Below are 21,916 nucleotides of genomic sequence, written 5' to 3'. Positions count from 1 at the left end.
CAGTTCAGGTCTCTGCTAGCCCAGAGGCCTACAGCACCTCTCAGTTTATGGGAACTACATTTTCAGCAAAGTGTGAAGTTGCTCCGATAGACACAGAGGCATCCTTTGCCTTGGAGCAGGCTGCAACTGGAGCAGAGAAGATTAGACAACCTTTGCCATTTGTCTGTCTAGTGGAAGCCTGCTTGAGAGTCCTTGAGCAAAGTCTGATGACGTAACTAGAGAATGCATGGTTCTAGGACTTAGTGCCAGAGCAGAGGAAAAGGTGGAGGATGGATGGATGGACGGACGGACGGACGGACGGACAGACACCGACCCACCAACCTTCTTATAAGGGCCCCAGGTTCAACTCAGATTGGGTTTGTCCCTAGAAACTCCAGCTATGGCCCAAAATGGACCAGAGTGCCACTGCCTATAAAATGAGGTTTAGTGTATCCCTATAGCACCATACCCTCAGACATTTCACAGTGAAAACTGGGACATGTACCACCAAACGAGAGCTAGCATGGCATAGTGGTATGAGTGTTCGTTTACGAACCTAGAGATCAAGGTTTGATTCCCAGCTCAGCCATGAAACCCACTGTGTGACCTTGGGCAGGTCACATACTCTCAGCCTCAGGTGAAGGCAATGGCAAACTCCTTCTGAACAAATCTTGCCAAGAAAACCCCATGATAGGTTCACCTTTAGGTCACCATATGTCAGAAATGACTTGAAGGCACACAACAACAAGTAGTGCCAAGCAATATCAGAGTGTGGTCATGATGGCAAAAGTTATTTAATGAGGAAGGACACACAAGCTAGTAAAGACTGGAGCAATTTGCTTTTTTCTGAGCCTATGGGGAAGGGCAAGATTCAGCCCCCTTCTGTCTACCCGACTGAATTAACAGAGCACAAACTATTTTTGCACTTTGAATTCATTTTGCAGCAACTGAGTAAGCTGAGGACAAAGGGCGAAAGAGGAGGAGGAAGAAAGAGAAATTAGGACGTTTTAATGCACCTGACAAAGGATTAATTGAGATTATCTCTGCTAAACTAGGACAGTTGGAAGATATGGTTTCGGAGGAAAGCATAAATAGAGAGAATAGCTAGACCTCTTTAAGTCTGGCACCTGTCTTTGCTGCTGAATGTTTCTGAAAATCTATTGTTTGCTATGGCAGCATATAACTCTGCCTTAAGGGTTAGTCGGTCTGTTTGTCCAGATTGCATCCAGAACGGCGTCTTCTTCCCTGCCCCACTCCCTCAGGCTATGTTGTGCTATTCTCATATACCACAGGCCCTTTCACATTGCCCAGTTATACCACTATGGTCCCAGTTTAACTGCCTGCATCCCTATGGAATCCTGGGATTTGTAGTTTGGACAGAGCCACTAGAGTAGATTCCTGCCTGAGAATTCTAAGTGCCCTTCCTAAACTTCAAATCCCAGGATGACATAGGACAGAGCCATGGCACTGTAGTTCTATAACTGTGTAGTGTGAAAGGGCCCCACATGAAACAGTGGGAAGTCAGGGAGAAGCTTTAATGTTTGTGCAATCTATTTTGTTTTTCGACAAGACTCCAGTGGTCCACCAAGCAGTACACAAGAGATGCTCAGAAAGGAAGGCAATGCACAGAACTGCAAAACAAGGGTGCATAGGATCAGGCAGGAATGTAGCCAGGATTTTGGGAAGGGGGGGTCCAGACTAAGTGCCACCATTATAATGGGGCTTGGGTGCGGCAGCGCAGCAGCACACACCATTCATTTTATCTAACGGAAGGGGGGTCCGGATCCCAAGACCCCCCCCCTTGGCTACATCCCTGGATCAGGTCAGGGACTTTTCAGTACTGGAACTAGAACGTTCACACAAATTCTTTCACACACAAATCTATACCTGTTATCTGAATCCCAGTCCAAGCAAACAGCCTCATTTAGGAGACAGACAGGGGGGAATGGGGGGCTTTTTTGTTGTCAGTACTTGTAAACCCATGGGTCTGATCCACCACAACAACAACTGGAGATCTACTAGTAGTGGTTCCTGATCTACCTTCTCCTCATTACTAATATAAAAGGAAGGATTTCTATCTTAAAAGTAGCAGAAGGAATGGCATTCCAGAAAGCAAATTAACATGGCTAAGCTGCCTTCAGACTAGGCTGAAAACAAAAAGGCCTGAAGGATCTTTTTCCTGTCTGAAAAAACTCTCCCAAATGCATCAAAGTCATTCCAAGGCCAGCCCAAGGTTATAGTTACTGCTGAAAACACAGGAGCCAAATGTAAAGATATGCAAAATCACAGCCTTTAAACTCTTGGTTGATTAGGAACAACTATCATTCTGTTCTTCACGTACAAGTGCCACAACAAATTCAGTTTCTTCCTTTCTTCATAAGCATATCCTGAACTATTGTTGCAGAGGGACTACACTTTTATGTAATCACACACATGTGCACACACACACACACACACACATATATACAATTACTAATTGCCCATACAACAGGAGGGTTAAAGATTTTCAAGGAGAAATACAGCCATGTTAGGTCATCTTCCACCTGCAGCCTAGAAATTCCTTCATATATAGATACCCCAGAGTTGCCTATTCCATCATTCCCATTGGGAGAGTGTCTTGTGGACTGTTGTGGTTCCCTTTTCAATTCCCTCTCCACACAGCATCTACACCCTGAAATGTGCTTACATCACACATAACACCCATTGAAGAAAAGGGGAAAGTCAGGTGCCTCTAAAGCAGTCGCTTCCAAACTTTGATCTTCCAGATGTTTTAGACTTCAACTCCCAAAAGCCCCAGCCAGCTTAGCTAACAGCCTGGAATTCTGGGAGCCAAAGTCCAAAAAATATATGGAGGTCCAAAGTTTGGGGACCACTGCTCTAAGGTGAAAAGGGATACGTGTGCTCTTTCCCACAGTTACAAGCACATGCATATACCATGTGCTGTCAACTACCTACATGGGACAAAAAGGCCATACCTTCACAGTTTTGATTTTTTAGTGCATCACCAAGTTTCTTACTTGCTTTACCCAGGCACTCCAAGGGAAGGGGGCAAACATAAAGGAAAAGCATGAACATTTAAACAGGTGCAACTTTTCTCTCCCCTATATGACCATCTCCACTTGCCCACATTCTTTTTACTATAGAACTACTAAAGGAGCACGCTTTTTGTTAGCCTTTGTGTCTGGTCATCTTAATTTCCCATTTCATTAATAGCAAGGACTCTTGAGGGCAGACAGCAAATTTGGCACAAGCACAAGATGCCAATTTGCTCAATTTTCTTGTTTCTTAATAGGGAGGCAATTTGCCCAGTTTTGGCATTTCTTAATAAGGAGGCATTTGATCTGGCCTGGTTTTGATCTTACAACAAAATCCTGACATTGTACTTTTAGGAGCTTTCCCTTGATTCTAGTCAAGGGCTTTCCCTTTGACATCACCATGTTTTCTAATTTTAGTCTAAAATGGCCTACTGCATCTGCCTGATACTACATATACAGTATACTAGTCTGTCTGATATTATATCATCTGATATTATAAGGGTGATGTTATAACAGCAGCCCCAAGGGATGCCATTATGCATGATACCTTTAAGCGTCAACCACAGTTGAACAGAGCCTGCCATTCAAAATAACAACAACAACAACAACAACAACAATCAGGTCTAACAAATGAGCAACACATATACACAAACACACACATACTTCAAAGCAGCATACTTGCCTGGGCGACTGTAGAAGAGTGGCCAGACCTTAAGATCTGGGACCCTACCTGCGTCTGATTGTTCGCTTACCTTTGCGGCAGGCAATATCCAGAAAGATATCTTTTTCCAGAGGTGGACCCTTGCTATAGCAGCTGGGTCTGGATAAGGCTTGTGGGTGTTCCTTCCCCTTCAAGGGGGTTTTCTGTCTTGTTTGGCCCCAGGGGTGCAGAGAGATGCCTCTCCAGAGTCAGAAGAACCGCAAAGTCAAAGAAGAGGCATCTTTTTTCATCTTCCCAACTTGGCAGGGCCCGGCTTAGCTCCAACCTCCCTTGTATGTATCTGTGAGTCAAAAGACAGAGATGTGGAAGAAAGCCTCACCAAAGCTGGTCAGGCCGGTTTGAGTTCAGGGAAAGCTGAGCAGCAGACAGACCTGGGCAAAAGGAGGTGAGTTTCCCCACAGGCGGCACCAGCAATTCTGGGTCCTCCTGGCGCCCTTGAAAACCTTTCCCCCTCTTCCTGGGTCAGAGACGTTATCAGCTGTCTAGCTGAATAATTTACCAGCATTCCTGGGCTGCCTTGTTTGGTTACCAGCCTGTTTTGTCTCCTTTTCTCTCTATCCCCCTCTCTGGAATACTCACACATGCACACATCCATACCTTCCTACAGGACTATCCTATAGCCAGGCAACTGGAGAGGAACTATGATGTCCCACTTCACACAGAACAGCGCACTTAATAACAGTATACAATATGTATGGTTAACTCTAGCACTGTCTTGCCAAAACAGCATATATAAAGCCCTGTGTGATTATTATTCTAGAAGATCTATGTCTCTCTCAGAAACTCACTAATTCATCACTCTGCACTGTATTGTATACTGTCACCATCTTTTGTAAGCTGGCCTTTTGGCCTCACTTCACACAAAAAATTAAAAAAACAAACCATTAACTTCTTCTGTGTACTCAACACACACACAGACCATGTAGGTGTTAACTTCATTCCTCTGATGAATAAGGGTAGGTTCAGCCCATATTTTTTGGACGTCTTTAAGGTGCCAAAAAACTATTTATTGCCTTAGAATCAACAGACTGAGATGGCTGCGCTGCTAAAACTGGTTCCATACATTAATCATTGTCAATTGCCAATTGTGTCAATTTAAACACTTTTGACTTCCTTGCAAAATGGTGTAACAAATTCCTCATAGCATGGATGGGCCAGAAGGAGGTCAGAGGTGTGTGGGTAATGGGAAATTTGCTCCAGAGAAATAGGGGTGCTTAATCCTTTCCCAATTCTTGGTTTTCCACTTTGCTTTCTCCTAAGGAACGCACTTGGAGACACCGAGGTGCCACTACATTTGATAGTCCTGATGGGAAATCTATACCAAGGACAAGAGGCCACCGTCAGAACAGATTTCAGAGAAACAGGGTGGTTCTCAATAGGCAAAGAAGTCAGGCAAGGCTGCATCCTATCACTCTATCTGATTCATTTATATGCTGAAAACATCAGAAGAAAAGCAGAGTTAGAATCAGAAGGAGGAGGAATGAAAATAGGAGGAAGGGACATCAACAACCTAAGATACATAGATGACACCATAATATTGGTGAAAGGCATCACCGACTTGAATCAGTAAATAAGGAAGGTCAAAGATGAAAGTGCAAAGGCAGGTTTAATGATGAATTTAAATAAATTGAAAATAATGATCACAGAAGACATACATAAATTCAACCAAGACAATAAGGAAATTGAAATAGTTAAAATAATTCCCATATCTAGGATCAAACATTGAACAGAATGGTGACTACAGTCAAGAAATAAGAAGAAGACTAGGAATGGGAAGGACAGCTATGAAAGAACTAGTAAAGATCTTGAAGAGCAAAGACACACAACTGAGCAGTAAAGTCAGAATCATTCAGGCCATTGTATTCCAAATTATCGTGTACAGATGTGAGAGCTGGAAACTGAAGGAAGTAGACAGAAAGAAAATCAACTCATTTGAAATGTGGTGCTGGAAAAGAGTGCTTAGGATACTGTGGACAGCCAAACAGTCAAACAAATGGGTTTTTGAACAGATCAGACCAAGGCTCTCCTTGGAAGCTAAGTCTATCGTACTTTGGCCACATCATGAGAAGGAACGGATCACTAGAAAAAACAATAACGTTAGGACACGGGGTCACAATGAGTATGAGTCAGAGTCCATGCAAGGGCAGCTAACAACATTATTTTTTATCTTTAAACCAGAATGACCAGGGGAAAGCGCGAACGCAGTCCCCCACTACCACAAATTATGCAGTTGAGTTTCCCGCATTTGGGGAAATCGCAGGGGTCAGCACACCCAGAGTGCAATGGATGAGCCTCACCCTGGGAAAACCACCTTCATGATCATGGTGTCTCCCCTGCCAGGTAAGTATGAGTTGCAGTTCCATCAATGCCTCCTGGTCCCTCTCTCCCACCCCCTCTCAGGTCACAGTGACCAGCCTGCAGGACTTGCTGGAAGCTTTACCTGACAGATTGGCACTGCTGTCATGTTTCACTTTGCTGATTTGTGTCTTGGGGTACCACACAATCCCTGATTTGCACCCCAATTTTGCTCCCATAATGCTCTGGCGTGTGCACATTTGCATGATTGTGTCTGGTCCTTTCCTTTCTATGACAATTGCAGGCATCCCATTGGTGTTGCAAGACAGAAGGGAGGTGGAGCTCAGGCATTTCCTCCCCCTCCTGCTTTGCATAGATTTTCCTCTGTCTTTCGCAGCCTTCCAGCATTTGGAAACCAGAATGGCTGTAGCAGCAAGATCAACTGTAGCTAATTTTATAGTGGCTGTGTTCTCTCTCAGGGCACTCCTTGGAAGCAAAGATGATCAAGTTGAGGCTATCATACTTTGGCCACATAATTAGAAGGTATGGATTACTAAAAAAGACAATAATGCTAGGAAAGATAGAAGTTAGAAGAAGGTGGGGAAGACCGGGGGGGTTATGGGCATGCAGAATCTGAGCAGAGCAGTAGAAGATAGGGATTCTTGGAGATTTCTCATCCACAGAGTTGCCATGGGTCAGAATCGACCTGAGGACAGCTAACAACAACAAGGCATCCCTTCCATGTAATTCCACATGTGAATTTACTGTCACATACCTGTCTAAAGTTAAAGAAAAAAGGGAAAAGGCAGGCTTACTGCTGAACTTAACAAAAACAAAAATAATCATCATGGAGGATCTACATAAATTATTCCTGAATAATTAAGAAATCTAAATAGTTAAATATTTCCCCTAACTTGCATCAAACATTGATCAAAATGGAGACTGCCATCAAGAATTCAGAAGAAGAGTAGGACTGTGTAGGGCAGCAATGAAAGAACAAGACAAGATCCTAAAGAGCAAAGACACAACACTTTTTACTAAAGTGAGGATTGTCCACGCTACTGTTTTCCTCATCACCATATATGGATGTGAGAGCTGGAGAGTGAAAAAGCAGATATGAAGAGAATCAACTCATTTGAGATGTGGTGCTGGAGAAGAGAGCTGAGAATACTGTGGATGGCCAAAAAAGACATACAAATGGGTCCTAAAAACAGATCAAGCCTGAAATCTTCCTTGAAGCCAAGATGACAAAACTAAGACTGTCATGCATTGGCCACATCATGAGAAGGCAAGACTCATTAGAAAAGACAATAATGTTTTAAGGAAAGGTGGAGAGCAGCAGAAAGAGAGGAAGAGTGCACACCAGATGGTTGGATACAATCAGAGGGGTCATGGGCTTGAATCTGCAAAGCCTAGGAGCAGTGGAGGACAGGAGGTCTTAGAGATGTCTAATCCACAGGGCTGCCATTAGTCAAGGTCGACTCAAGGGTAGTTAACAACAACAAACCTGAATCTGAAACTCTGCCCAAAAGCAGGGAAATTTGGGAGATGATTTGGTGGGAAAGAAAGAGACTCAATTAACTGAACCTATTCCAAATAGTTTTCTCCCAGTGCCACCACTGCCACCGCTACCTCTCTCCCTCTCTTTTTAATAATTGAAAGTTTTCTTCACATACAAAACCAACATTTTGTTAGTCAGCCAGTTTCTTAGTCCAGAGTTCAGATGCTGCCCTTTTAAACCTGAAACTAACCCTGAGGAAGAAGCAATTAAGGCTCCAACTACTCATTCCCTCAGCAGTTTTAGAAGTTGCCCGCTCTCTCACTGGCCCAGTTACTTGCTGCAGCTGATGGGAGATGTAATCCAACAACATTGAGCCTGAATCTATGCAGAATTAATGCAGTTTGACACCACTTTAACTGTCATGGCTACATCCTATGGAAATCCAGAGTTTGTAGTTTGTTATGGCACCGGAGCTGTCTGACAGAGAAGGCTAAATAACTCACAAAATTTACAAATCCCTGACTTCCATAGCATTGAGCCATGGTGATTAAAGTGGTGTCAAACTGGATTATTTCTGCAGTGCAGATGTGGCCTCAGAGGCCCTCTTGCAATAATAGGTGAAGAAGCTGTCTGCTCTTTTCAGGCATAGCCATGCCTGCCTTTGCTTTTGCCTCAACACTTGTCCAGTGCCTGGGTAAAAGATTATGATGTTCCCGTGGAATCAGCCACACTTAGTGTGCCAGTTTTAAAGACCAAGAGTGGGTGATTGTGACCCTCTAGATTCTCAAACTGTGGTCTTCCAGGGGTTTTGGACTTCAGCTCCTAGAATTCCTAGCCAGCTTGGATGACCAAAGTTTGGAAACCAGTGCTCTAGATGTTTCTGGCCTACAACTCCCTGTAGCCAAGATACCCAATAGCGAGGGATCATGGGAACTGCAATCCAAATGCATCTACAGTAAATTGACCACACTTACTCTTATGTAATTAGTAGATGCAGCTTTCAGTGACATGAATCTTTACTCTTTAATGCATTGTTATCTAATTGCTGCAGATCAAAATGCTTTCAAAAAGCACAGGCACCTATTCTGCCTCAGCCACACATTGAGGAAGCTACCCTGAGACCAAACAAATGTACATCTCCCCTAGTTAAAATCATAGCAGTCCATAGCTTCCAACTGTCCTGATTTGGCAAGAACAATCCCAGTTAATCCTCTGTTCTCCCACTTTTTCAGCTGTTTTTAAAATGTCCCAGTTTCTCTCTCCTCCTCCTCCCACCTTCCTCCTTTATCTTCAGCTTACTTCAGTTGCTGGAAACTGAGTTCAAAGTAGTTTGCATTCAGCTAACTTAGCAGGAAGGAAAGGGGAAGATGAGACAGAGTCTTGTCCTTCCTAGTAGGTTCCATGAAAAGCAAACTGCTGCAGCTTCTCCTAGCTTGTGTCTTCTTCCTCATTAATAACTGTTGGCCCCTTGTCCGCATTCTCATGTTGCTAGGCCACATTGTTCTGATTTTCATCTATGAAACATTAGAAGGTATGGAGTTGCAGTCCAACAACAGAACTTTTCCCATCCCAGATTTAAGTGAGGAACATGTGGTTCCAAAATATTTTTTGATCTGCAACTCCATCACCCCTAGCCAGCATTGCCAATAGTGAGAAATCCTGGGAGCTGTAGTCTGGTGGTATCTGGGGATAGGTATTCAGGTTACCATTCCTGTTTGAGTCAGTTTACAGTTCAGTTCTTTAATTATCATCTATATGGACAAAAGAAAGAGGGTCTCATAATTTGACATATATTATCTATCCATAGAAAGATGGGCTAAATTAATAATATACTGATAACTAGTCACTAAACTTTTAAAGAACTAACTATAGGTACCTGACCAAAGTTTGAGGGGTATGGCTTGTGCACAGATGCTCCAGATGTGTTTGAATTTCACTTCCATCATCCCCTACCATATGGTTTGCTGATTGGAACTTCTGGGAACTGCAGTCCAAACTGTCTACAGCAGTGGTTCCCAACCTTTGGTCCACCATTTGTATTGGAGTTCACCCCCCATAAGCCGCAGCCAAGAGTCAGGAATTATGGGAGCTTAAGTCCAAATCATATGAAGAACCAAAGGTTGGAAAACACTGTCTGGAGAACTATGAATCCCACATCCTTGCCTTATGTAAGGGCCATAACATGCTTTACATGTGCAAGATCCTAAATTCATTCCCTGTTATCTCCAGCAAGGACTGGAAAAGACATCAGACTGAAAGCCTGGGGTACTAGTGCCAGTCAGTATTAATAGTGAACTAGAAGAACTAATGGTCTAACTGTGTATAAAACATTTTCCTAGATTCCTATTATCTAGACTGCTTAAAAGGCAGAAATGCTTTGGACATCTTGGAGGAAAAATGAAATGCAACAGCAATCTCTAAGTACCTTGGCAAATTGACATTGATGAGAGCTACAGATTCTGGCTGTTAAAAGGGAGTACAATGAGCCTGTGTTGCACTGCAGTTTGAGCACTGGAGAGCAGGGTTTGAATCCCTGCCTGGCCATGAAAACCCACCATGGGCAAACCACATTCTCTCAGCCTCAGAGGATGGCAATGGTAAACCCCCCACTGAAGAAACTTACCATGAAAACCCTATGTCTTAGGGTCGCCATAAGTCAGGAATTACTTGAAGGCAAACAATTCCAACATTCTGTCTTATGGCCCACAAAGCTGTAACTCTTGACACTTCCCTTTTACAGGTGGAAGACATAGAGAGCTTTTATTATTAGTCCTATTCCACCCCCTGCTGGCAGCCAGATAGGAGGATGCCTAATTTTTGGTATTCTGCTGCAGCTGCATCCTTCTTTCCACATTTCTTTTGTTGCTGCCACAAAATTTGTTTTTTAAAATACAGAGAGGCAAGATGGGCCTTTGGATATGATACATATCCAAAGGCCCATCTTGCATCTCTAGAAGATCTTGCATTTCTATGAAAAAGAATGAAACATTTCTTAGGCCAGTAGCTTTTAAAATATAGAGATACAACATAGGCCTTTGGCTATGTATCACATCCAAAGGCCCATCTTTCTTGCATCTCTATATTTTGAAAACCATTGGCCCAGCAAATGTGTAATTCTTCTTCATATCTGTCACAGCTAACTCTCTATACACCTTGTTGTTCTTGGTTCCATTTAACATATAGGGAAAGTAAGGTAGAGGGAACTAAATTTGCTGCCGACAAAGAATGAACTCACAGCAAAGAGAAGATTGTGCCCAGGTCTTCCAGATCAAAATGCAACATCTTCACTGTTGGAATACTCGGGCTGCATCTGCACTGCAGAAATAATCCAGGTTGGTGCCACATTAACTGCCATGGCTCAGTGCTATGGAATTCTGGGGTTGCAGTTTTGTGAGACATTTACCCATCTCTGTCAGAGAGCTCTAGTGCCCCAACAAACTACAAATCCCAGGATCCAGAGCACTGAGCCATGAAAGATAAAGTAGGTTTACCTGGATTATTTCTGCAGTGTGAATGCAGCCTCAGGCTCCAAATGTATAATTCATCTCTCCTGACATTTCTATCAATGTTTAGTCAATTATTGTTATTTTAGGCTGCTACCACATTGCAGAAATAAAGCAGTTTGACACCACTTTAATTGCCATGACCCAGTGCTATGGAATTATGGGATTTGTAGTTTGGTGAGATATTTAGCCTTCCCTTGCAGAGAGCTCTGATGCCCTACCAAACTACAAATCCCAGGCTTGCATAGCATTGAGCCATGTAAGATAAAGTGATGTCAAACTGCTTTATTTCTGCAGTGTGGCAGCAGCCCTGGTTTCAAAGTCTACCAAGTGTTACTGACTAAACTTTTGGACCATAAATGAACCAGATTCTCTCCAAGATTCTATTAATATCCACATGGCCAGAAGGAGGAGGCAGGTCTATTCAATTAGCAAGACAAAAAGAGATGGTCCTCTTGAGATCCAACATGGTCAAAGAAGGACGGTCTGGCCTGCAACAATGTCCTTCCCCACCACATGAACTGAGGACATCTACATCTTGACAAGATGCAGGCTTGTGACTAAAATCATCAAACTTTTTCTCCTGTATGATTTTTAACACTTTTGCCTGATGAAGAAGCCTGTGGAGCTTGGAAAGCTTACAACACGTATTATATGCATTTTGGTTGGTCCAATAAAGGTATCACTGTCTTGTGGAGTTTGGATGTTATTGTACTTTGCTAGATGTACAATACTACTACTACACCTGGACATATTTTTATGTTACATGGTTTCTCTGTTTATAAATAAAAGGCTTAAATACTAACTTAATTCTACAATGAGTTTAATGCTAAAATTATAACTTAAGACAACAATTTTAATTTAAAATCAATGTACTTAATTTACTTCTTTTTTTTGTCAGAAAATATCTAATTCATGAACTGGTTTTAATAAGTTGGTTCCTATCACTTGAGTTTAATACATTTGTTAGATAGTGTGGGGGACAAAATCAAATCCTAAGGGACTCCATAAGCAAGTTGCAAAGTAGTTGAACAGTAACCTCACCCCCTTTCGCTTCTCCCTTCCAGAAAGGAATAGACCTGATGTAAGACAGTGGTCCTAAGTCCCATACCGTGAGGCAACTCAGAAGGAGATCATGTTCAATGGTATCAGAAGCTGCAGGGGGGCCCAATAGAACCAACTGGTTCTGGACATACTCCCCCTGCCCAGTCCCCAGTGTAGGTCATCTCCCAAGGCACCCAAAGCCTTCTCCATCCCGCAACCAGGCCTGAAGCCAGATTGAAATGGATCTAGATAATCCGTCTCATCCAGAAATCCCTGCAGCTAATAGGCCACCACATGCTCCAGTGCCTTGCCCAGAATGGACTGTCTCAATAAGTCTATGTGAATCACAAACCAAAGATAAACTGTGCCACCTGATTTCTAACCTGTTATTTAATTGTTAGCTTTCATACTGAGCCCTAGAGAAAGGGTGGAACAAATACCTAGTTTTGTGCCCAGATACCCACTGTGATGCCATCGTTGCAACTACACTGTTGCTTTCACCAGGACTTAAAGCATGGCCTGAAGGAGTCTTAGCAATGTGGATGAGCCGTGAACATGCAAAGCAAATTGGAGAGTGTGTTTTTTCTTTTTGTCTTATGAGAAATGACAGTGGATGGAAGAGAAGACTTTCAGATCAAGGGATGTGAGGTCTGGCATGTTGGTATTGTTGTTGTTGCTGCTGCTACTGCTGCTGCTATCATCATTATCATCATTTTATTCATTTATATTCCACCTTTCTCTCAGTAATGGAACTCAAGGTGGCTAACAGCATATTTAAAACAATACAGATTAAAACTATATAAATTATTCAACGAAAGTATGAAAACAAAAGTTATTTTTTAAAAAAAAATTAATGTACAAAGTTAAAAACATTAAACATTAAAATGTATTAAAAGGCCACGTACAAACCTTCAAAACAGCACCTTGCCTGATGAAGAAACCAATGAAGCTTTGAAAGCTTGCAGCATGTATATTGTGCATTTTGGTTGACCAATAAAGGTATCACTGTTTGGTGGATTTTTGATTGGAATTTTTTTAAAGCTGGTTCACAAATGGTATATGACTTCTATTAGATTATCACAGATGGTAAGATCCATGTCACCTTTATGCTGGCAGAGATGCCCAGTCCCAGAGACATATAACCATGATATGTGGATCTACTGTCCCAGAATTAATTCCTTTTGGCACAGAGTCCTCAATCAGATTGCTTTAAATGCTAAACAAAAAATCTGCCCAGCTCTCCTGTTACTTTCAAACTACACTGTGGATAATAAACATTTAAGATACAGAGTGCTGATTACTTTTCTCTTGACAGCAGCTCAGAGTGGCTAAAGCTTGGAAGACAGGACTTATGTCCCTAGATAATTGGTAGAAAAGAGTTTGGGACCAATGGCTAATGGAGAAGAAACTATTGGATAAAATGAAATTTAGGGCCTGAACAGGCAGACCAAAATAAAGCTGGTTCAGGTCATTTTGTAGGTATGCTGTTTAAATGACACATACTTTTTAAGAGGCCTGAAGTTGCACCAAAGCTATGCTCCAGTCCTCAGGCCTGGAGCATGGCTTTGGCGTGGCTTCTGCCCTCTTAGGACGCATGCATCAGTTAAACAGCATACCTCCAAAATGACCCGAACCAGATTTATTTTGGCCTGTCTGTTTGGGCCCTTAGTACCACAAAACCAAGAATCTTTGTATGAAAAATGGCTTTCTTTCATTGATTTGGTCCATATACAGTGGTACCCCGGGTTACGAAATTAATTCGTTCCGTGGCGCCCTTCGTAACCCGAAATCTTTCGCAACCCGAAAAAGCCATAGGCGCTAGCGCTGGAAGCCGCGATTTCGTGCGAAAAAGCGCCGAAAAGCACCAAAAATTTTTTTCGTAAGCCGGAAAAAAAAATGTAACCCGGAACAGTTTTTTCCTATGGAATTTTTTCGTATCCCGGAAATTTCGTAACGCGGTGCTTTCGTATCCCGGGGTACCACTGTACATAATACAGTGGATCCTTGTTATATGCTGGGGTTTGGTTCCAAGATCCCCTGTGGATAACAAAATTCGTGGATGTCAAATCCCATTAACTATAATGACATAGCAAAATGGCGTCCCTTATAAAATATGGAAAATCAAGGTTTGATATTTGAAATTTTTACTTTTTTTAAACATTTTCAAACCGTGGATGCTTGAATCCGTGTATAAAAAATCCATATATAAGAAGGACCGACTGTGTAACTGTTCACCCACATCCTACCATTTGTCATTATGGTCCGATGTTTTTCAAACAGTTCCATCTGTATTGGATTATATATGAGTGGGGCTATTGAATGTCCATTTTTATAATTGTAATATTTTATGGGGGGTTTGCCATCTTTTATTGTTTTATTAATTGTGTAATTTTAATAAAGTATATATATAAAAAAGACGGTGTTCCAAAGTTCTAAGGCAGCCTGTGATGATGTCTAGGTGAAAAGCTCCTCCTTGAGGTTTCCCCTGCTTTTTTTTCTTTCTCCAGGAATATTAAGCAGCTTAGAGCTCTAAAGGAGGCTGTGTACCAAACACTGGGCCCAGCACAGCAAGGCTGGCGATTAGCAAGACAAAAATAGAAGCACGTTCTTCTGGGTTGATGCCTTGACACAGGGTATCAGAGCAAGGGAAGAGAGAAACCATCGTCGTCTACTTGCTATGCACGGTAACTTTTGCTCTCAAAGTACAGAGGCTATTTTCTCATTCACAAAATGGCCTAAATATTATTGGCATCTCTACAGTATTGGCCTTGTGCCTCTATTCTCTAGCCACTGGCATCAGTGATTCATTGTTATACTATTTTGTTCCAATTTTCCTATGATCTTGACATTGTTATCTATCTATCCACCAACCCAGCCACCCCCCTGTCCTTGTTTAATAGTATCCTTGAGCATAGCTCTGGGTGAGTCACAGATTAGCATGATGCTAATTGGAACAATGCTAGATTAGAAATAGCCGAGGAATGGAAGTTCCCACTCAGACATTCAAAACAGCATAATGGTCCTAGTGGAGAAATTAACCTATAGATTAAGACCCCCTCAAGGGTTTAGGAGGGAGAAAGACACGTCTTTACAGAAACTTGGAACTCTTTTATTATCATTGCAGCTAAGAGTGATCCCACCATAATTTGTCAAAAAGGTCGTGTCAACTTTTTTTGGATAAACCCATTGGGATATGGTTTTAAAAAATTGTATGGATGACTTTGATCCAAGATTTATGTAGGTAGGACCACCACGTTTTAGTTTGCTAGCTCTTTTCCCCTCTTCATGTTTTCTTGCTTGTTTGGTAGTGTTCCAGATATATTTATCTTGTCTGAGTTGTATCACTGAAACTGTTCCTAATATTATGAACCTATTTTTGAAAAGTTTAAAAATGAGGCAAAGGCATTTGTAGCATATCAGCATTCGTAAGTCTCCTCTTTTTCTTGGTTTCCTTTTTCATAGTCTACAAAAGCTTTTGCTACAAACTTCGTTCTCCCAGTTAGTCTCAAAGGTGCTATAAGATCCCTTTGCATATTGATGCAGACTTAAAACTCCTAAGGAGTTAATGCAGAAATGGGATTTAAATCGAGAAAATCCCGCAAAAGCGGGATCTTTTTCAGATGACATTGGGGGGGGCATCCCGCACAGAAAGTGGACAAATCACACAAGAGCAGGGATTGTTTTCAGACAAACGTGGGGACACTGAGCATAACCTGATATTAACCAGCACAGAAAGTGAAAAAATCAGCCACTTTTTACAGCATTAGGTAAAAAGGCAGCCGATTTTTGTCCAGTTCTGTGTGGTGTAATGTTGGAGTAATGCTCAGTGAGCCCGATGTGTCGGAAAAGGATCCCGCTTCTGTGGGATTTTCCAGGATTTAAATCACGTTTCTGCGCAGCATTTGGGCATAGCCTCCCTGTAATAAACTCCGAACATGGCTATGTCTTTGATACTATTTTAAAAAGTTTAGGCACTGGCCATACGGATATGATGTATGTGGGGGGAGGGGGAATGTAGCCTGAAAAAGTAACTTCCCTAAGCTTGCTGAGACGTTTAAAACTAGATACCTGCAAATGAAAAGAATGCAGTGATGGGCCACCTGAAATAGTGGGGGCTATCTTTCAGCTGCATAAAACAGACAAGGGTCTACTAAGACCTCTCTTGAGTATAGATGGTAAGGGTTTTCGATTAAAATGTAGCTAATACAGCATCTTTAGTGACGTGGATTAAAAACTTTTTAGAAACTATCGTTGTTTTTTTTGGGGGATGCTTGTGGTTTGAATCTTACTTGAGCTACCCTTGGCTGTATTGAGGAAAAGTGGGAAAATAAATCAAAAAACAAACAAGAAAAAATACCTTTTTCATTCAAACCAAGGTTGCAAAACTTGACTGACCAAGAATGGACTTTGGTGTAAAAGGCTTGGGCTCTGTTTAGTTTTGGGACTGAGAATAAATTTCTGGGTTCGGGTCCTCAGTTTTCTGCAAGGCCTTTGGCGAGGTCCTCATAAAATCAATTACATTTTACAAGCCGCAGTATGCCATCCCTACCGAATAACAATCTGGTCTACTAGGATATAAAGGCTTCCAGTTTTCACAAAGATTGTTTTCGGTGGCTTGTTTACTAAAACACTGTCTCATCCTCAGGCATTACGGAGTGCTCTGTGTGTGTTGTGTCTATTGAGGAAAGGCAATTTTTCTGTGCATTGATGTAGTTTTCACTGTAGCCTAAGGCATCTGGTTACCTCTGTAGCTGAACCTCATGGAATGAGTTTATATCCCACGATGCACATACTTATTGTGTTAGGGGTTGCTGGTTGTCTTATTTGAAGGTCTGAATGCGTGTCCTTATAGGGCAGGGAATCCTTATTATAAGGGATGTCCCCTATTTGAAAGTTGGAAGGTTTTTGTTGTTTGTCGACCCTCCTTATCCACGAATTTTATCCACAGATTCAAGCATTCACGATTGATATATAGATATATATATAATATATATATATTATATAGTATATTCCAAATAAACCTTGATTTTCATTTTATATAAGGTCCATTTGCTATGCCATTATATTAATGGGAATTGAGCACCCACAGATTTGTGTTATCCCAGGGGGTCCTAGAACCAAACCCCAGACGATAATAAAGACCCCTGTAGATTTTTTTCTTTTCTAACCTTTTTTTTCCACAAGAAGATAAACTTTGTTTTGATAATGTATTAATGTTTTTTCTTACATAACCTTCTCAGAACTTTTCTTTCAGGCAGCTTTTAATATGTAACTGCACCCAGGAGGTTTTTTATTGGTGTGAGTGATGCTTTTGTAATGTTTTTAGTGGTTTTATCTTTTAACTTAGTGGTGTTTAATGTTGTATTTTTTTGCAGTTCTATGATGTGATGTTTTTAATTCTGCGTTTAAAGTCATATTGCTATTTTTTAACGTTCGTTTTATGATCTCCTTGGGTTCGGTTTAGGAAAAGGCAACATATAAATAGAGAAACTGAGCAGATGCGGGCCAAAATAAGCTGCTTCGGGTCACTTTGGAGGGATGCTGTTTAAATGATGCATCCATCCTAAGAGGCCAGAAGTCAGGCCAAAGCCATGCTCCAATCCTAGGACTGATCACAGCTTTGGTCAGCTTCTGGCCTCTTAAGGTGTGGGTGTGTCATTAAACAGCATACCTCCAAAATGACTCGAAGCAGCGTTATTTGCCCAGTCGTTCGGGCCCTAAAACTAATAAATAACTAAAAATAATAATATTTTGTACATCCAGCTTGAATCGGGATGGCTTCATTGACAATTCTGACATATGCTTCCCCCAGTAGGGGATGTCTGGGCAGCAGCCCCTGCAAGCTGACCTGGGCTCAACCGGCTTTTCCCTGGCTGCTTTCCTACCCTTTCCATTACAGAACTGATCCCAATCTCTCCTGGGTGACGTGAAACCCTTTTAAGGAACTTTCCCCCCACATTGCTGCAGGCCCTAGAAGCAGGATTAGTCCAGTTTCCAACCTGGGCATTAGAACATGGCTGGGGCATGAGGTGACTTTGCAACACTCGGACCCAGGAGAGGTGCGGCATTGAGCTTGGCACCTCCATGCACCCATGCCTCCCCACACCCACACCAGCAGTGCCAGGTGGATCCAGTCTGTGGGCGGACTGCGAAGGTGGCTGGGCAAGGCCTCTCAGTTTGATTGCAGTTATGCAAGTCCTTGATCGTCCTCTAATCCCATCAAACAACAGACCTGAGCTCTCTCGCATTGCGCTCTCCCTCCCTCGCTCACACACAGAGACAACTCTCCCACAGCACAACACAGTCCCGCAGATGCCACAGAGGGATCCTGGGGGCTCTGTGCTGCTAGAGCCTTGTGCGGTGGTGTCAAATGTTTTTAAGGCTACCCTGAAAACTCTGCACTTATTTCGCATTCCATGCGTTAAACATGGAATCTTCCTGTGCCTGATACATAAACTATTGCTGGTTGATAATGTAGCCAACCCACCATATCTACAAATTCTGCATCTGTGGATCCATCATCCACAGCCTGATTTTTTTTAATTCTAAAAAGCAAACCTTATTTTGCGATTGTAATGATTGGGACACCATTTTACTCTTCCATTCTACATAATGGGACTTAGTCGTCGACAGGTTTTGGTATCACCATGTGGTCCTGGAACTAAGCCAAGGAGAGACAGTGCATAGAAAACATTGCAACGATGTTCCCCATAGACATTAAAGCCATTTGTTGTTTTGTTCTTGTGTACCTTCAAGTCTTTCTTACTTATGCCTACCCTTGGTTGTTTGTTTGAATGCACATCAAATACGACATCAAGGGATTTTCTTGGTAAGTTTTTTTTCAGAGAACGTTCGCCATTGCCTCCCTGGAGGCTGAGAGAGTGTGAGATTGCCCAGGTCACCAGTGGGCTTCATGGCCGAGCGGAGAATTGAACCCTAGTCTCCAAAGTCATAGTCCAAACATCAAACTACTATGCTAGGCTGGCCCGCAAGCCATTCATGGGATTTTCTTGGCAAGTTTCTTCAGAGCACATTTGGCCATGCCCTTCCTCGAGGCTGAGAGAGTGTGACTTGTCCAAGGTCACCCATATTTGCATGGATGAGCAGGATCAAACCCGGTCTCCCAGAATCGTGCCCAACACTCAATCCCTACACCACCTGAATCCATACAGAGCTCCTCTGTATCCAGTTCCTGCTCTCATGTTCATTTTTGTTTTGGTTGTGCACTCCAAAGCTCCCTCTTGTAAGGGACGTAGCCAAGGGGGGTTTCTTGGGGTCCGGACCCCCCCTTCCATTAGAAAAATGATGGTTGTGTGCTGCTGCGCCGCCGCACCCAAGCCCATTGATAATGGTGGCACTTAGTCTGGAACCCCCCCCTCCCTAAATCCTAGCTACATCCCTGCTCCTTGTGATGGGGCCAGTTGAGAGGGTTGAATGGGAGAGACCAAATTCAGGGCCTAGTGAGCATGAAACGCACTGTTGACTTTGGGCCAAAGGTCATTTCTCAATCTGATCCTATCTCACAGGGCTGCTGTGAGGATATAGCAAGAGAGAGGAAAGATAGAAAACTCTTCCCCTCAAGCCAGGAGTATGATCACTCCTGATTTCCTTAATCATGCAATGAGAAAGCCTCTGAGTATCACTGAAGCAGCTAGTAAGGCACTTTTTCTGCCTGAAAAAAACTCGATGTCATGAAAGCAGAACAGGCCATCCTCCATTTAAACCTTATACTAAGGGCAAGAACTGCATCCCTGAAATATATTACTGGACTCTAACCACAATAATTCTGATAGCTGGTAATCCATAATTCCCTATAGCGGAGGGGATTATAGAGTCCAGCGAAACTGGAAAGCCATGTCTTATTTCTGTATTCTAAGGGTAATTAGCCTCTATTATTCTGCCTTTGCTTCAAGTACTTAAACATCTCCACTAAGTTAGGGGGCTAAGATGTCTCTTCTATGCCAGAAACTGAAGGGTTGAGAGAAAATAAGATCCCCTCGACTCTTTCAAAGACAATAATTAAAGCATTTTTTCAGATTTTAGTGTCTGTGTGGAGGTCCAATTGAAACCAAACCAGTAAGAACAAAAGGATGAACAAGATACAGTGCTCCCTCGGGTTGCGAAATTAATCGTTCCGCGGCTAATTTCGTAACCCGAAAACCTTCGTAACCCCGAAGTGCATAGGCGCTAATGGAAAAAATAGCTCTCTGCTGCCCCCGGTGGCGGCCGGTTTTCCATTTAAAACAGCGCCGGGGTTTTTCGTAACCCAAAAAACCTTCGTAAGCCGAAACAATAAATCCTATGGAATTTTTCGTATCCCGAAAAATTCGTAAGCTGGGTAATGCGTATCCCGAGGTACCACTGGAGGTCACCAAAACTGGGGCTATGAGCGGTCCGTCATGGAAAAAGCACCACGGATGACTTACCCAAGTGGGTTTCCATGGCTGAACAGGAAATTAAACCTTGGTGTCCAGAGTCATTATCCAATGTTCAAACCACTATACTATGTGTACATACCCTCCAAGGTTTCACAGATGAAAGTTGGGACATGTGTGGTCAAGCAACATCATAGTGTGGTCAAGACGGCAGAAGCTATTAATGAAGAAGACCACACAAGCTAGGAGAGAACAGCAGTTTGCTCTTGCCTGAGACTGTTGGGAAGAGCAAGAATCTGCTCATTCATCTATTTCCCCCCCCCTTTTTTTTTTGTACTCAGTCTGCATTAAACTGAAGTAATATTGAAGGAAAAGAGGGAAAGTGGGAGGAGAAGAGAGGTACTGGGACATTTTAAAAGCAGATGAAAGAGTAGGACAATAAAAGATTAATCGGGACTGCCCCTGCCAAATCTGGATAGTTAGGTGGTATGTCACAACCAACCCGTTAGTGACAGAGGATAATACTGGTGGAATATAATGAGAAAGCCCTGTCAAGTCCAGCATTATTCCCCCCTTCCCACATGTTCATCCAGGTCTTCGTAGAAGCCCACAGATAGCCAATAAAGCTTCTCACAGTTATTCCTCAGCAACTGGCATTCAGAAGCAATTTGAAACTGATTCTGGAATAGTGGCTACTGGCAGATTGATTCTCCGAAAATCTGTCTAGTCCCCTTTTTAAAGCTGCATTAATTGGTGCCCACCGCCATCATCTCACACTATACAAATTCCATCCTTTAAGTATTGTGAAGTGCATGGGGAAATCCTTTTGCCACTCCTGAATAAATATGTACTTAAGGACCATCCAAACAGAGAAAACATATCACAAGAGAAGAAAACAGGGCATGGATTTTCTCATTTATATTTACAGAAGCACGTTTAGATATAATTACTGTAATTGCAGAATACATTAATTACTGTAATTAATATCAGTTTCTGGTTTTCATTTGAAAAATATATTAATTGCTGTAATTAATATCAGCTTCTAGAATATATCTCAGACTATATTGCTGGAATTAATAAAATATATCTCACTAAAGGGGGGCAAATGACTATTAGGTGATTGCTGCCCAACTGTTGATTGATGGACCTCTTTCTTGTTCTCTTGTCTGATGGTTCTTCAGCAGTTTAAAATAAACTTGGTCTGGACAGCCCTTCAAATGGAAAACTGTCGTCATTTATGGATTTTCACACTATAAAATTATAGTACAGTACCTTACTAAGGAGCCAGCATGGTGTAATGGTTTGAATGTTGGACTATGACTCTGGAGACCAGGGTTCAAATCCCAGCTCAGCTGTGTAAACCCACTGGGTGACCTTGGGCAAGTCACATTCTCTCAGCCTCGAAGGATGGCGATGGCAAACCCCCTCTGAAGAAACTTGCAAAGAAAACCCCACAATAGGGT

At 42.4% G+C, this 21,916-nt stretch overlaps 1 protein-coding gene, 1 long non-coding RNA gene and 1 other non-coding gene across 3 annotated transcripts in view; 1 reads left to right on the top strand and 2 right to left on the bottom strand.

Moving 5' to 3' along the window:
* The window catches only part of LOC121924346, a 35,405-nt gene extending 31,214 nt beyond the window's left edge, over positions 1-4,191 (bottom strand). Inside the window, exon 1 of the long non-coding RNA XR_006102571.1 lies at positions 3,767-4,191. This is a non-coding gene — a long non-coding RNA (uncharacterized LOC121924346). The remainder of the gene's footprint in view (positions 1-3,766) is intronic.
* ALKBH7 (alkB homolog 7) overlaps positions 1-21,916 on the top strand; it is a 511,499-nt gene that overhangs the window by 379,060 nt on the left and 110,523 nt on the right. The window lies entirely within an intron of this gene.
* LOC121924468 lies at positions 5,920-6,083 on the bottom strand. Its single transcript, XR_006102612.1, has one exon. It is a non-coding gene; the product is annotated as a U1 spliceosomal RNA (small nuclear RNA).

The sequence above is a fragment of the Sceloporus undulatus genome, chromosome 2 (genome assembly GCF_019175285.1).
Source record: "Sceloporus undulatus isolate JIND9_A2432 ecotype Alabama chromosome 2, SceUnd_v1.1, whole genome shotgun sequence".
In the NCBI taxonomy this organism is placed as follows: domain Eukaryota; kingdom Metazoa; phylum Chordata; class Lepidosauria; order Squamata; family Phrynosomatidae; genus Sceloporus; species Sceloporus undulatus.
Note: the sequence above shows the minus strand (reverse complement) of the source record. Positions and strands in the feature narration are given on the sequence as shown.